General features: G+C 44.4%; 1 protein-coding gene and 1 long non-coding RNA gene across 8 annotated transcripts in view; one reads left to right on the forward strand and one right to left on the reverse strand.

Annotated features, from left to right (window-relative positions):
• prdm16 (PR domain containing 16) overlaps nt 1–16184 on the reverse strand; it is a 142424-nt gene that overhangs the window by 64918 nt on the left and 61322 nt on the right. The window lies entirely within an intron of this gene.
• LOC115249121 (uncharacterized) lies at nt 1779–15616 on the forward strand. Its single transcript, XR_003887807.1, has 3 exons — nt 1779–1984; nt 2491–2568; nt 15533–15616. It is a non-coding gene; the product is annotated as an uncharacterized lncRNA (long non-coding RNA).

Raw genomic sequence — 16184 nt, forward strand, 5'->3', positions numbered from 1 at the left:
CAGAGGCATCCTGTTCCTGAAATCAGATTCAAAGAGTAAACACAGCATCCCACACAAGAGCTGCAGTTTCCCTCCTGGCCAAGATTCAGTTGTACATAATACCCACTGGTAATGGCAGCGTTCTCAGTTTAAACACATGTTAATCCAGTGGTGAGGATTAATTAAAGCAGGGTTTTCCAAACACCAGGCTGACCAAAGTTGGAGCTGGGAAATCCTGTGGCGAGCAGGAGCAGGCGAATGTGTCCTGCTGTGATCTTATTTTACTGAAAATATCTCAATTCATTGCGTATTACAGAAAGTGGATTAAAACTGCTGAATTGATTCTAAAAGCATCCAGAGGCAAGTTCAGCATCGGTCTTTGGTTCAGTAAAACATATTTCAGCAAAGAGAACCTACAAAGACGGTTGCTAACTTTAGAAAATGATCCTGACATTCACAACATTGATTCATTTCATATTTCTTCCGCTATAGAGATATCAGCAAAAAGCACAGTTCATGTCCGCTCCTGAGAACCTTAAACAGACATTTTTAAATAGAAAGGGTGAGTAATAATGTGAGAAGGAGGACTTCCCTTTCCTTGTAATGTCGACGAGCAGCTGCAACAATTTACCAAACCAACAGCTTGGCCGGGATGCCTAAAAGGCTCCCATGCATTAAACAACTATAGGGCACTTTCTGGATGCCAAGCCCCCCCCCCCACCCCCCACCCTCCGCTCCGCTCCGTTCAGCTACATGCAAAATGTAAATACGCTTGTGTATCACATTGTGCAAGCGTAACCTAAAACTGAGGACTACTACAACAGATGACATCCAAACACACATGGGTGGTTCTGCGGTTGCCGGGATGTGTGTCAGCCTCAGGTGGAGGAGGGGGTTTCTTACAAATCCACTCTTGGGTTCAGGAACTCAACGCTGGATAAAAAAATGCCAATTGTAAATCTTCCTGGCTTTGAATTCTGTGTAATTATAATCAAAATTGTTTGTCTGTTGAATACTTACCCAATAAGGTCTTTTGTTTTAGCATTTCTAGTGTTGAAAGAGAAGAGTTTGTGCAGTATGGTGATGATAATCACCAACACAGAGCCAGGTGGGGATGCTCTTTCAACACTGGCATACTGTATGCACACACACAAATGCACACACACAAACGCACATACATGTGCGCGCACACACACGTGAGAGCACAGCCGACCACTCATACAACACAGAGAAATGTGCACACAGAATATCCTCCCTGCAGGACCCTGCCAAGCAAATAAATAAGCTATTAATTAAGAGAGGAAAATGTGATTGGCCACTGACTGGCGGAGCGATGATTTATTGCACGTGTCACCATCTTCTCAAAGTGACTCCTACCCCGGGTCGGTGAGACAGGTCTGCATAGAGCCTTGCCTATGTTGAGAGGGATAGATTTTCCACTACACTGGGACAGGTAAAATTGTTCTGTTGTTCTGTATCTAGGAGCTGAATGCTGACATGTCAGTATGTCTCAGGGAAAAGTCAAAACGCTGAAGCGGTGGTAATTTGAAAGCGCGTGCACGCGCATGTCTGGCCGCCCAAACTCCGCGCTCTGGCCCGCGTGACTTCACACGTAAACAAATCCTGTCGTTGCGTGATGAAAGCGCAGCCACCTGCAGAATCTTACCACCAGAACACACGTTTGCTTCTCTCGCCATGCCTGCAGCATGCGTTCGCACATTCTGGCACCGGGAAAACAACGTTTCATAGCGTGGGTTTGTTACCGGACAAGTGGATCGTTTCATTGTTTGTTTAGGAATGATGGAGCAAAAATACATTTAATGTGCACAAACTGCACAAATGACATGCAGGTTTCGGTGGAGGGCTCAAAACGGATACTTATGCACACAGTAGTCGGCCGTTTCAACAATGAGAACCACCGAGTAATGCGGCCAAGGCAGCTCGAAGACCTTATAAAGCTTCATCATCATCAGGCACAAGGAGAAGAAGAGGGCCCCACTTGGAGGTTTGTGTTTTAGGAAAATGTTAGTTTTCTGTTGCCAAAAACAATTTTCCTCAACTGTGGATAATATGAGGCAATACGGCAACACCGGCCAATGGATAGTTGTGGATGTCATAAAGCCGCAACTTTCCAAAAAGAACCAGCAGCAAACAAACCTCAGGGCTTTTTGAACCTGGGCTCTGACTGACAACCCATTGGTGGAAAGAGCCACACCAAGAAAGCCACAAATTGAAAGTTTTGCTACACATTTATTGGGAACTTATGCAACACCTTGGTGGCTGACAGCATTTCATTGTGCTGGCAGTGCTCCGGGTTGCATATTGATCCGTGAGACGTATAGATGGAGGAGGAAGTGGCCTTTCACTGTGAATAATAAACTGCTGTGCAAGTGCATTTGAGTCAGACATTAAGAAAAGAAAGAAAAATGAATGCAAAGAGTCTCGTTTCTGTAGGGTTCGAAATAGGAACGGGCTGTCACATCAGACATTAATAAATCTGTCTTCCAATAGGAACAACTGTGATCCGTGGACTTTGCAAGTAATGAAAGAACAACAGTGGTCCAAAAAAGGAAGAAAAGGAAACTCCAAGTAATTTCATTTGTCTCTTGCTATCATTTAAGTTGATAACAAAGCATCTGTGCATCCCTGCCAAGATTTACATCCTCTGTTTGACTAAAGATAGTCTCTTAGCATCAAGTCACACTTGTGTCCTGTAAAAGGGTGCACAATTAGTCTGTTGTGGGATTGAGATAGATGTCTAAAATCAAGAATCAGTGAAGTTTTCCTAGATTAAACTAGTGCAGAATGAAGGAAATTGTGTAGAACTATAGACAGTTCATCTGATAGATTTTGTTTATGACTTTGAATGCGGACTTGGCTTTAGCCATGGAAGACAGTCAACATTCTTCTCTCTTAGCTGATAACAAAGGAAATTTCAAAAGCCTAGTTTAGTCCTCCGTTCAACACAGGAAAATTACACAGCTCATTAGCGTCGCGAACAGCACTCGGAGCCAAAGGAATGCATCGATGCTTTTGTCTGGAAGAAAGAGAGGCAGACACTTATCACAGCATGCTATAGCTAACACTGTTATCCAGGCCTACATCCAGATGGGTCTGTGCAGGGTGCGGCCTATGACGGCGCTGAGAGTTGCTGGTGAGATAGAGCGTTAGCGCACAAAGGTTAGATTTGGAGGGTAAACATACAGAACTATTGTGTGAGTCTGGAAAGTCACGGACACTTGTCAAACACAAACGGCTGATATTTACAGAACGAGCAATGACCCCGTCTGTCCTTTGTGTGATTTATGAGGTAAATGCCATTGTGAAATATCGCGGAAGCTTTTCATGCTGACTTACGACAGGTTTGTCTCATCATTCGAGTGTCCCGGTCCACAAGTCTCTGCATCAACATGTGGTGCCTTGCGTTCCGCACATAACACACAAGTGAGCAATTGAAGTATTTGTATTCAGACTGTACATCTGACAGTTGTGGTGTTTGAAGTCATTCCTCTGTAAGGCATCAGTGATGTCAAGGTGAGGTCGCCAAACAAACCTTGAGAAAGGAGCCCACTTTCAAGAAAGGGGAGCGAGATGAGTGCAAAGCTAGGTGGAGGGAAGACGAAGAGGGCAGCATTCTACAAATATAGTAAAAGGGTCATATTTTCATAGCGGCCTCACACGATCATCCATCACCAGATGTCCAAGGCCCCTTATCCTTTTAAGACCGTTGACTCCAAACTTGATTATCGACAAAACCATACAAATAAATTATCTGCTTGGCCTCCTATTTATTGATAAGTCATTTGGGCAGATGATCAGTAATAATCATAAGTGAATAAGGGCATGCCAATAGATCTCCCCCCTATGAGATGCAGTGACAGCCGCAGGCATGACTCCCAATAAATAACCCTACCTTGCGGCCTGTAAGAGGATTGCCTGCACGGCATCAGCAGCCTCTACGCCGCGCCTTTCAGATAATGATATATCACGTCCCCTCTCTTCATTCTGATAAAGGTGCAGGTTATCGATACATGGCAGCAGGAAGAAAAATAATATTGCCTCATTTCTAATGATCTCCTATTCTTCCCATGGCGTATTTCCTCATTGTGAGCAGGGGGTTAAGCGTGTAAGATTTAGGGTCCTGACTCCAGGGCATTCAGATCGAATCAAAGGTCACACCTTGGGTACTTTATTTCACATACCTCAGCTGAACAAAATGCCGATACAGCCTATAAAAAGTTTACATTCACACATGACATAAACCTCATCTTGGATCCTGCTTACGGCGTATGTTTCATATCTTGATGATTTAAATAAACAGCTGTGTTTGATGGGACGATGGACAACGAGGGAGTCAACTGCCTATCACTGCACCGAGTTATTAAAATATATACCATTTGTGTATTTGAACATAAACAAGGGGGAGTTCCGCATCACAGCTCTTTGTAGCTGATGTCAGGGCAGGACAAGCTCTGAAAAGAAAAGCCTCCACACATAATAATGAAATAGAGGATTTGTTTTTCTTGTGCCTAATAGTTGGTCAGGTATCCCAAAGAAATCCTGTGGTTTTCTGTTGGGTTTTTTGTACACTATACACACAAACTGAGCTTGGGCACAGACCCAAATATAGAAACAAAAAGTCTTGAGTGATCTGGAGGCTGAGTGAGCGCGTATATGGTTTGGATCCCGGGACAAGCGAGGGCTTTCTTTTGGGCTCTGAGCATTTACACCGGGGTCAATCCCTACACGGGCTGACGATGATGCCCGAGAAGGCCTCTCCGTGCGCGGTGAGTGACTCAGTGATGAGATTTCAAGAGCACATAAATAAACATGGACTGGTCATGGATTTCCCGCACAGGAGTGTGAATGTGTTTTTGTTTTCATGCAGCAGGGTATTTTGGATCTGAAGTGAAGTATCAGACAGAGCACAAATTGTGCAGGAAGGACAGCAGAAGCTGCTGTGCAAACCATTAAACCGCTCCCACAGGTCCTTTATCCTCCTTTTATGTACAGTTCATCATTTGGTGGCTCCTAAATTTGTGAGTGATCTTTAATACACAGTGCTCAGGTGAAAAAGGAGACATCAAAGCAGGATGGGTTTTGCTTACCTATGAATTAAATAGCAAAGAACAATTAGACATAGGGAAGGTTTGGGGAATGTTGCACTTATCAGTGCGAAAAGAATCTGTCTTTCTCGACCAAACGATGATTTATTACACTAGGCAGCTTAAAGGGAGTTCCTTAGTTTTTCCTTCTTGTCTAAAACCAATAATCTCTCAAACAAAATTGCAGCAAGTTAAAGACAGGCCTGTCCTCAGAGCATTTGACTAAAAAGTGCATTTTCATGATCTGACTTGATGCGATGCCTTCACAAACTCTTTTCAAAAGGCTCCATTCAAGCATAATTATCAGAGAGCCAGGGCGCATACATGAAATAAATACCAACAAAAATAACGACAGTGTAATAGTTCTAATAGCCGCTATTAGCATGTGTATTATTTTGAGTACGATGCAGAGATAAAATACAAAAAGCGTTTGTGTGTTCCAAATGAACTGTAACTGGTGCACAGTGGAAACATGGTGGAGCCAGAGCAGTTAGCATTACTGCCAAAAGATACTGTCTGGAGATACTGCGAAGATAATGTTGAACTAAAAATGCTTTCTTTTGCTCTGCTTTTGAGTGAAGAATACATTTTGTATAGGGTTTGTGCGTGGAGGAAAATAAATAAAACCTGTCTGCCAAATGCAAGTAATGGACCGTAAATCCCAAAGAGTGCTTATTTTTAATTTATGTTCTTGGGTTTGCTGAGTGCTGGAAAAAAAGAAAAATCCCATATCTTCCGCGTAATAGCACTAAACCTTCAACGGCAACAGAACTGAGATTGTCGTAGTAAATGGAATATTTTGAGACAGATTTGTTGAAAATGCCGACAACGCCCACGCGTGTCGTCCTCATGGATTCCCGCATTTGTTGGTGCACAGCAGCCTCTGTGGGACTATCCTGTGCCCAGTTTCACCTTCTCTTTGGTTCCAACCCTCCCAGACACTCTGCTCTGGAGAGATAGCAACATTTATCACGGAGAGAGCTGTCTCCAAGTCCACTGGATCAACCCATCAACCGCACAATAAATGTCAGGCTGTCATGATTTACGCAGCTAATGAAATTGATTAGAAGGCCACAGAACGCTGTAATCACATGATTCACTGCGTCCCCGTTGCACAACTTGCTTGGGAGTTGCACGTTTTACGGGATGAAATTGGCAAAACCGCAGTGCAGCCCAAACGTGTTTTGGGAGCTCTTGACATCCACCTCTTGGCGAGCTACAGTTACATTTTGAAGCTCGGATCGTCGGCCTTCGGGATTTGGCCTTGAGGTCTCTCTGATGAGGATATAATTGAGTGGAGATAATGAGACGGTCCCACCCCCTTGTACAAAGGCCGTTGTCCGTCAAAACTTGGAAGGCGTTGACGTGTTACTGACACTGATAATTTCAGGGACGTCTCAGACTTCAAAAGGCGACGGAGGACTGATGCAGTTAGCATCAGATAAAAGGGATGATACGATGCTGCTGGCTATCCCTGGGCACTGAAAGCTAAAGCTGCGTGGTGGACTTTGTGGTGTAAGACATTGCCAATCAGAATCTTAATATTGAACAGATCCAAAGTTCAGTCTCTGATATGGACTAATAACTGTCAAAAGCAGAGATAATAGTGTTGAGCATTACTACTTTTTCAAAGACAAAGCCCACTTTTATTAATGCTATTTAATAACAGTGTGGCTGACCTTGGGACATGTCACAAATGAGTTTATTAGCTGGTTTCTGTAAGGTGAAGGCCTTCGGAAAGCAGAGACTATAACTGCAATTAAGATTGACGTCCTAAAGCTTATCGAGTGCTCCCGTTATCAGAGAAAAAAGAGCAAAACTTCCGCGGGGATGATCGAGCTACGACTCGCCGAGCGTCACCGGTCTGTATCGCTGGCATCATCAGTTGTTTAATGTTATTACCTATTATCTGGTGTGACAAACGCCAGTTTTATTAATTTAATCTGGAGCTGTCTTCTCCCTCTCAACAACAACATAGGAACCGCCAGGATGCTTCGCTTTGGTCTCTGAACCCAGTTTATAGCTGTCTGTCTGTCCGGCCAGTCCTTGGGATGATGACAGATGACTTTATTGGGGGGAGTTGCATAGTCACAATTTGCAGCGGGGACTTTCCATTAGTCATGTAAGTAGAGCAATCAGAATAGAAAATGTTTGTGAACACCCTGTCTTGACCCTCTTTGTGGTCAAGGTGTTTTTTTTGTACGGTATCTTTGAGTGCAGGGAATGCGAGCGATCCGTCGCCCACACTTCAGTCTGATTCAGTGACGAGAAGAGAAAAATGATAAACACAACGCAGAGAAGAAGTGGATTTTAATGTCTCCCAATTTTCTCTGCGGTTTGTAACAGATGACTGAGGAAGAGGGCTGCTGGACAAAGGAGAAGGGGGTGCTCGGGGAAGCTTGGTAAGAAGAAACTTATCTGTCCTTGGGCTGTAGGACAGAACACACTGTCGGCTTTCTTCAGCGCCTCATTCCTGCCGTTAAGGAACGATGACACACTCCTCCAGGCCCACATTAATCTTTAACAGCGTGATTTCTAAAATAACATCGGCGTGTTCCCTGTGGCATGAGGGGAAAAAGAGAGACAGACAGACAGAGAGAGACGGGGCCCAGCAGGGCCTTCTGAGCTCGTTTGGGGTTTTTTCCCCCTTTCTTCTCTTCCCTCCGCGCTGTTAACATCAGAGCGCAGGGTAAGGGGTTCAAAACCCAAGAATGAACCACAGTGTGAAGAGGGGAGAAGAGGCTCACAGCAGGGGAGCGCATGGTGGCATTGAGCGAAGCCGGAGTGGATTGGGTGCAACGTCGTCAGATGTTAAAAGCCCTTGACCTCACTTTACTCACCCCGACGGTGGCAGCTCCAGTGGCTCCCTCGCAGCACACATTACTGTTGTTAACAGTGTTATCACAGGGCTGCCCTGGGCGAGATAAAGACTGCAGCTAAGTGAATGAGGGACAGGCTGCAGACACATAGACAGAGAGGGGAGTGTCAGTCTGCCTGCCTCTGGTTAATGACAGCAGATAGTAGCTGAAACAACAGTTGGTGGAGAACTGTGTGTGTTTAACAGAAAGCTGGGAAAGGGAACATGGGAGAAGTGGGACTGTGCCACTAATGTTGTTTGGGTTTTGGGGAGGCAGACAGGAATCACTTTTTTTAATGCTCTCTCTGGGAAACGGTCCAGCGACCCTCGCACAGCTTGATAGCACCGCAGTTTCGAGGCTCCCCATCGCGATAAGCTTCAGCAAAGGGGACTCGTAAGACGCAAAAGAAAAAAATAAGATGGAAGGTTCAGAAATACGATTCTGGCAAATAACAGCAATAAAAACCATTATGTTAGGAGACAACTGAGTTCATTTCACTCTCTGTCTCTCAACACTTTCGAGATGTGATATCTTGTTGCAGCTGCAGTTTTGAAGCGATGCGGAGAGTTTGTCCGCTATGACGCATTAAAAAAAAAAAAAAAGGCAACATCGTGGCAGAAGATTTCTGTCTTGTTTCTACAAATCACCAATGTCAGTCTCAGAAGAGTGAGTTAAAACAGCCAGGAAAATCACATCCAGATGTAGCGGAACCGATCCTGGCAACTTGCAGACATGAGGATGAACTCTGGCAAAGTTAACGAAAAATGTCTCTCTAATTTACTAAATTCTTAGAATCTCCATTTGTGTAGTTTAATGATCTGCATACTTAAGGAAAAAAGAAGATGAAAAAGAGCCATTTTTTCTTTTATACTATGTATAACATACATATATTAATCGCCTTCAACAAGAAAGAAAAGAAAAGAAAGAAGCAGGATGGGGAAATGGAGTATACAGAAGATGAGGAAAAGGCTAACATGTATCTTTGCTTGTCTTAAATAGCCCCCTAAGGAGGGGAGCGCTGCTTTGACTCCTTGGCACAGCGGACAATGTGGGTGTTGTGTGCAGGATCTGGCTGGATGTACACTAACAGATGAGTCAATCTGGGGCCACTGCTGAACCACCGCCTGTCCTGCTGCTCCACTGCTTCACCGAGACCGTCTTCATTCATTTTTTCAAGTGCTCCCCTTTCATAGTGGTTTTATTTAACATTCATTTTTCCCCCTCCTATATGTTGTCTAAATGAGATGATCATGTTGGATGAACTCGCCACCAGAAAGAGAGAAAGAGGGAGAGGGAAACCCGTCCTTTTCATGGTGCTGACAGCCAGCAGATTGAGACATCAGGCGCCTGCTCGCCGTGTTAAATTAGCCATTCTTCTCAGAGGCTAATTGGAAATCTAAATGTTTTGTAGAGGGAAAGAAGAGCTGTGAAGGAATGTGCTCTGCTCGAGTGCCCGGGAGTGGAAAATTAGATTACTGTCATTTTTTTGTAGAGTTTTTTTTAAAAATGAGCTTTTATTTAATGCAATTAAAGATAGATTTTCTTTGATTGTCATTATCTGGAGGGGGATTTCAAATAATATTTCCTGAAAACAGATTTGGGAATGCATCTAGCGGTGTTTATCAAGAACCCACCGCAGACATGAAACCCTTCACACTTTTAATGAGCGTACACACAAAGCTCTGATTTACATTTCCATGCATAATGACCCAGCCACACACGCACAAAAACATTAATTACAGTGTCTCCATCTGCATAATTGAGAATAAAATATGAACCAAAAAAATGCCACTAAAACTAATTGGCTAATTCATCACAGAATCTTGTTGGTAAATGTTCTTCCCTGCTTGGGCAGGTTCGGAAAAATTGAAACAATTTGCATAAAGTTGAGGTTTAGGCCTGTCGGTGAATAAAATCAAAGGCAGTGCTATTAAAATAATGTAGCGTTTCTTAATGTAATATTGTGTAATTAGGAGCTGACACAAACTGCATGAATGGTGACTTTTTTAAAATCCTGAAATGAATTAATTTCTGTGCTTTATTAACTAAAACAAACCTCATGAGACAGAGGAAAGTGTTTTAGGGAGGTGTGATAAAACATCTAGAGGTCTGGGAAAATTTTTTTTTTTTTTGTTTCCAATTACACATTTTCTTTTAATCTCTACTCAGGAGCCAAATTAATTGTGCATTATCCATTCACAGGCGGCATCAAATTTCACCTGTGAAATCTTCATGACATGAAGAAACATAACATTTCTGTGAATCTTCCCAATATTTCCAGTAAAATGTTATTGAAGCTGCAAAATGTGGGTTATTTTTAGCCACTCTTTCTTGACATGGTCACGTTTGCGCCACATTTGTATTGAATCAAACGAAATGAAACCAGGTCTTGATGTGATAATGGGATGAAAAAGAGCTTTAAAGTTGTATGGATGGAGACTTTAATGTATAAAATCTTTAGATTATCTTGGCAGGTCAAAACAGTGTGACTTTTTTTCCCTTTGGAGACTCTTGTGACGGCTGGCTCGTGCAGAGTTATGGGCGGCGCTCCCTGTTGCTGGGGGTGAGTTTGAGGTGCTGGGAAAAAGGGCTGTGTATTCACGGCAAACGGAGCCTTGTGAGTAACCGTGGAGAGAGCGTTTCTTAACTGATGAGTCCAGAAACGACTTCCCAGGTCCCCTCTGCAACAGGAAGACACACACCGCTAAAGACCTATTGCCATCCTAAGAGCAGACCACAGAAGGCCATTGAATGGCTTCGCTTTAGCCTCGGCCGCGAAAACAAATCTAAACACCGTCAATTGAGGTTCGCCTTATTCTCCTTAATTGGCAACAGCAGGTTTTTGCTCCTCTTTCTTCTCCGTTCAATATGAATAAATGTGACAAGCTTCTGATCCCTGCTTTTCAGCCTCTGACTGTTTATTTATCTATTTCAACTACACCCGAGGGAACAAAGGAATGCAGAATGGTCACTGACAGCCATGTCGAATATCTCTTTCTGCCAAATCTGGCCGTTTTCTCTCAGCGCTGTCACTTGATGTCTTTATGTGAGGCTGAGAGTTCGCCACTGTGAAAGGGGCGAGGGCGCGCTGAGTGAGTGACCCCCGCAGGAGGGGAGTACTAAAAGTAAAAAAGAGAGCAAAAGCAAAGGAAGGATGAACCCGAGGGCGGGAGGAAAGTGCAAGGGGGGAGAGGGGGGCACCCCTGCCGGGTCCCAGGCATCTTGGCTGGCAGTCCCCATCTTGGCTTCAGACGTCTTTTGTCAAAGAGGGGAAAAGAGGGTCTCTTCTTCACTTGGACATGGGAGAATAGATGTTTTGTCAGTCGGGGAGGGGGTGTTAGCTGGGGAGAATGGAGGGATGCTGAAAAGAGGAATAAAGCCAAGGACCCATCTTCACAAGGGATGGGGTGGTGGGGGTGCGGGGTGGGCAGCCCTTTGGGACTGGGCAGATGTTGAAACGAGGATGATTTATTAGCCTTAGTGTCCTTGGTGGCACTTGGCCACCATCCCAGTTTGAGGAGTGAGACGGAGAGTCACTGAAAGTAAGAGACATGAGGGGACTGGATGAGGGGGGGTGGCTATGTATCAGAGACATCTTAATACCTTCTTTGGGCATGGGGCGCTTCTTGCTCTACAACCGTCATGGTATTTTTGTCCAATTCTCTTGCAGAAAAATAACTTGGTCGGGAGTCATCTGCATCACTGAACTGGACCAGCATTGCCCCCCCCCCCCCACCCCCCCTCTCGACAAACCCAAACACACTGACCGTGTGTACTGCACTTGCTGCTCCTTCACCATCCATCTCCTGCTCATACAAAACAACTAATTACCAAATTAACATTCACAACAGACCCTGGACTCCTTTCACCGCTCTGGGCAAAGACGCACTGAAACTTGCCAGAGAAACAAGCGCAAAGGAGAAAATATTCTATGGGCGCAAGTGGCTGTGTGTGTCAGACACATTTTGCTTGTGTGTGTTTATGCGTGTGTGTCCAGGCGATCTGTTCCAAAAAACATTTAAGGAGCTTCCATGTGTCTCTAGCAGCTGCGGGCCCCTGTAGATTCGTCTCTTCGCCGTAATTATGAGCTGTCACATGTTTGAAGTCACTCGGTGTCACCCTCTAATGCCACCCATGGGCACTGTGTGGGAAAGTGTGTGTGAGCATGTGTGTGTCAGACGTTACTGAGGCACATTCCTCTGTGCCACCCAAAAGCACCACAACACATCTTGATTTAACCCAAACTGCCCTTTTCGCTAACAAAAACACACTCTCTCCTGAACTTGACCTCCATTTTTTCTTTCTGCTTGTTATAGGTTTCTTCTTGTTTTTAACTCCACTTCCCTTTGTCCTCACAGCCACATTTAATCTTATGAACTGTTTGTTCGCGCCATATCCCCAGACCTTCTGACAAACTGTAGGAGGGTTACTTAAAGTTGAGGGGAAAGTTTGGCGAGCTCTCATCAAGAGTGCCCAGGGGGAAGATTGATTGGCAATGTAATTCACTACACAGTGTCTGTTCTGCACTCATTTTTTCCCCTCCCTCTTGGCCTTTTCCTGATCCATCCATCCCTCCATTTATTCATCCCAAACTTGTTACAAATGCATACCTGCGGCCTGCAGGCAAAGGTCTCACTGGAAGTGATAGCCAGTGTGTCTTGACTGCCAGTTTTCCAGCATACTGCCGAATCCACCTTGGTTCCACAAAAACTCTATTCGCTCTATTCAGGTGAATCTTTTTCCAATGAAAACAATATTCCATTTACTGTAAGTGCTGGTTGAAGCAATGTTGCAGGAGACTTTAGGATCTGAGAGACAAAATGACTCAATAGCATCACACACAGCCAGCAAAAGTGGATGTTACTGAGGATATTGTGTTTAAGTGTTCTAACATGGAAAATTTTGCATCTCAACACAGAGCCGGAGTATAAGCTAAGATTTGTGTGTTTGTGTATAGCGTCATTATGTTATAATGACAACTTTTTGACCTTTCAGTGTATAAGCATAAACTGCCAGTATAGTTGACTGATTGGAAACACACGCATGTGTGTGTGTGTGTGTGTGCGCGTGTGTGCACACTGGTGTACAAGCCTTGGTTACCTGTCATTCCATGATGCTCACATCCAGGGTGGTGCACCTTGTTGGTCGGATCCCCCAAAAAAGTCAGAGTACAGGATGGGAGGCCGACCAAACGTCACAGGGTTAATAAAAAATTTGAGCTGGCATAGATGTATGTCCGTGCACATGCGTGGACAACAGGCATGGGACTCTGGAGGGCTGAGATGGGGACAAGAGGCTTTATCGTGAATGAGACCGAGGGTCATCTATCATCTACAGAAAGGAGTTCACAAGGGGTTGGAGTTAAAGGCAAGAGAAAAGGAGGGAGGAGGTTGTGGGGTCAAGTCTCCATCATTCGCGCTGTCTTATGTTCCCACTGTCAACTTCATGGCAACTGACCACTCGGCGGACCCCGCTTCAGCCTCGGTTTGGCTGGTCTCTCTCACAAACTCCCCCCCTTCACGGGGCCCCCGGAAACTTTTGTTCCGTTCATTAGTACAACAAATACATACAGATGCTCGGGGAAGGAGGAGGCAAAGAGACAAAGGGTTTCTAAGCACATGCTTCCCCCAGTAAATGACTGCTGATTTGGAGACAATCTGCTTCTTTGTAAACAAATGACATGCTGAAGAGCTCAGGCGAGGAGTGGTTTCATTATGCAATGTAAACATGGACAGTTAAGTGTTTAAATAGGGTATTAGTGATAGGATGGTCTGCGGCTTTCTGAGCTTATTTCGGGTTAATGGTGAAAATGGAGTATGGGAAAAAATGCTAGAGGCACAGCCAGAAATTAGGTGTTTTCCTCTCACATGTGTGAATCTAACATGAATGCTAGAATGGGCACGCATCAGCATCTCCTCACAATAATTGCATTTAATTCCCTGTAAGCAAAACAAAGCCCACTTTTTGAGTTCTTTGACGTGATAGCTACGCTACATTTGGGTTAATGACTTTTGCCTCTGCAAAGTCCATCAAGACGCCCATGTCAGCAGAAACCTGAAGGCTGTAAAACATCTATTTTCCTGATTCTTTTCCCATAGAGACTTGTCTTGATAGGAAGAGAGGCGATGGACTTACATCAGAGGTTAATGGCAAACATCAGACAATGAGTGTGTGTGTGGGGAGCACTGATGAATGGAGAGAAGCAGGAAAGATAGGTCTGAGGGCACAAAGGCTGGCATACATATCGCACACCCACTCCCCCCAAGATTACACCATCCAAACTTTTTTCTTTACTACTCAATGGGCCATTTTTTCCCCCTGTGTGTTCCATGAATTATGTAAATGATGAAGGGATCCCTTTTTTTTCTCCGGTAGCCAAACGAAGAAAAGATTGAAGTGAGAGCATTGCCTCCTCCTCACTTTTTTTTCCGCCCCCCCTCCTCCCCCTCACAATGCCTGTGAACCTTTCATGTTGGCAGTGTGGGCCCGGGGCTTCAGCTCTGCGGCCATGTGAAAGGATGATGGTGGCTGCTCGAGCTGAGGGAGGGGGAGGGTCAACGCACAATGACATACACGAAGAGCTGAGGAGGCAGGCAGGAAAAGAATGCTGGCCTTGTTGTTGGACGGCTTGACATTGATTAATGAGAGAGAAAGACAGAGAGAAAATAAGAAGAGAGGGGTGGCACTGGTATAGCAGGCCAGCATGGGGGAGTTGGACTCTAGTACGTAGGGGTGAGAGACTCCGGAAGAGCCCTAGGCTGCACTGCTGATCAGGAAGAGGGTAGCAGCGGCGCACCACCACCAATCAGTAGTGTGTTTTCACATGTGGGTCCCCAGTGACACCCCGACTATTTAGCCTGAGGTATTGTCTGTCTTCCACCGTACGCCAAAACACATGTAGGCGCGCACAATTCAACACAAGTCACATCAATCCTCATCCATCAAAAGGCTCTAAAAGACTTCCATCGTCAACATCCCCCGTCATCATCTTCATCGGGAATTGTGTTGCTGTCAGTTCGAGAAAACGGGAAAGCCTTAGTTGTCAGAGGTCTAACGCAAAATGTGCACCAGATGCAACTTTGAGACGTGATGAATACTCTGCAATTTTGGGCCGTCATGCAGATGGTTTCAGTTCCCACTGTCAGCATGTCAGATTTTCCCTTGATTTATGTTCATCCATAATGAATAAGTAGTCCATATTACAGGGGTTCCTGTTTTTGTATGGTTTTAGTGTTGTTCATTGAAGAATTTAGAACTTCAGGAACATTCCAATCAGTTATGTGAAGTTCTATCTGTTAATGTATTGAAAAATATGAATTTAATGTCTAATTTCTTAATTTTTTTATTTATTATGATGTATTTATATAAAAAATAAATGCCTATAAATGTATTACCTCAATTGCATCAATTGTTTGGCCCTTTCCAAAGTCACCTAATATTTGTAGAATTTCAATTTCCTTAATGTGAAGGAAAATTCTTCAGCCTAATTGAAATCCTCAGTATCTGTTCCATCCTTGTAAATTCTTAAGTTAAATCTCCTTCCATTCAGTGTTTATATTAACTGAGCACTGTTGACCTTTTCTCCACCAGGAGCTACTCAAGGCTGCCTCTGTCTCCAGCTAAGAGGGATTTCAAAGACTCTCCTGGATGTCCCAGAATGCTTTGTCTCCGCTCTCATCTATAGGTAAGCACACTGTGTACCCCCTCCCAACCGCCAACCTCTTCAAAACTTTTGACAATAGTGAGATTTCCTCCCAATTTGCTGGTAGAGAATGGGAGGCTCAGGAACTCCTTTCAGCAGCTTTGAATGGCGGGCCTAATTCAGACTCAATCTTTGGGTTTGCCAGGCCTCATCCCAACCTTAGCTGGCCTTACTTAGGAGCTCCTGACTTTGGGTAATGCTAGGGCAATCCCACTGTTGGAGGATTTAGCCTTGTGCACATGTGTGCCTCTTTGGCAAAACGCAGCTTGCATTTATACTTTTGTGCATGCAATTTCAAATCTTACTTGCAAAGGGTAAGCCATCAGCGCACCTAAGCTCCTTCTCATTCATGTTGTGCTTCATACGCTTATGCTCACTTCCATCTGGGAGCAGTATAAACCTCTGTTGGCATTCACTGACTGAGGTGCAGACCTGGCAACTCTTTTCCATAATGGCAGTATTTCACTAACCTTAAACCATCCCTGAAACATAAATATATGTGTGAGTGTTTCTTTTATAGATTTTAGTTCACCCCACTGA

This window comes from Takifugu rubripes, chromosome 3 (genome assembly GCF_901000725.2).
Source record: "Takifugu rubripes chromosome 3, fTakRub1.2, whole genome shotgun sequence".
Classification (NCBI taxonomy): Eukaryota; Metazoa; Chordata; class Actinopteri; order Tetraodontiformes; family Tetraodontidae; genus Takifugu; species Takifugu rubripes.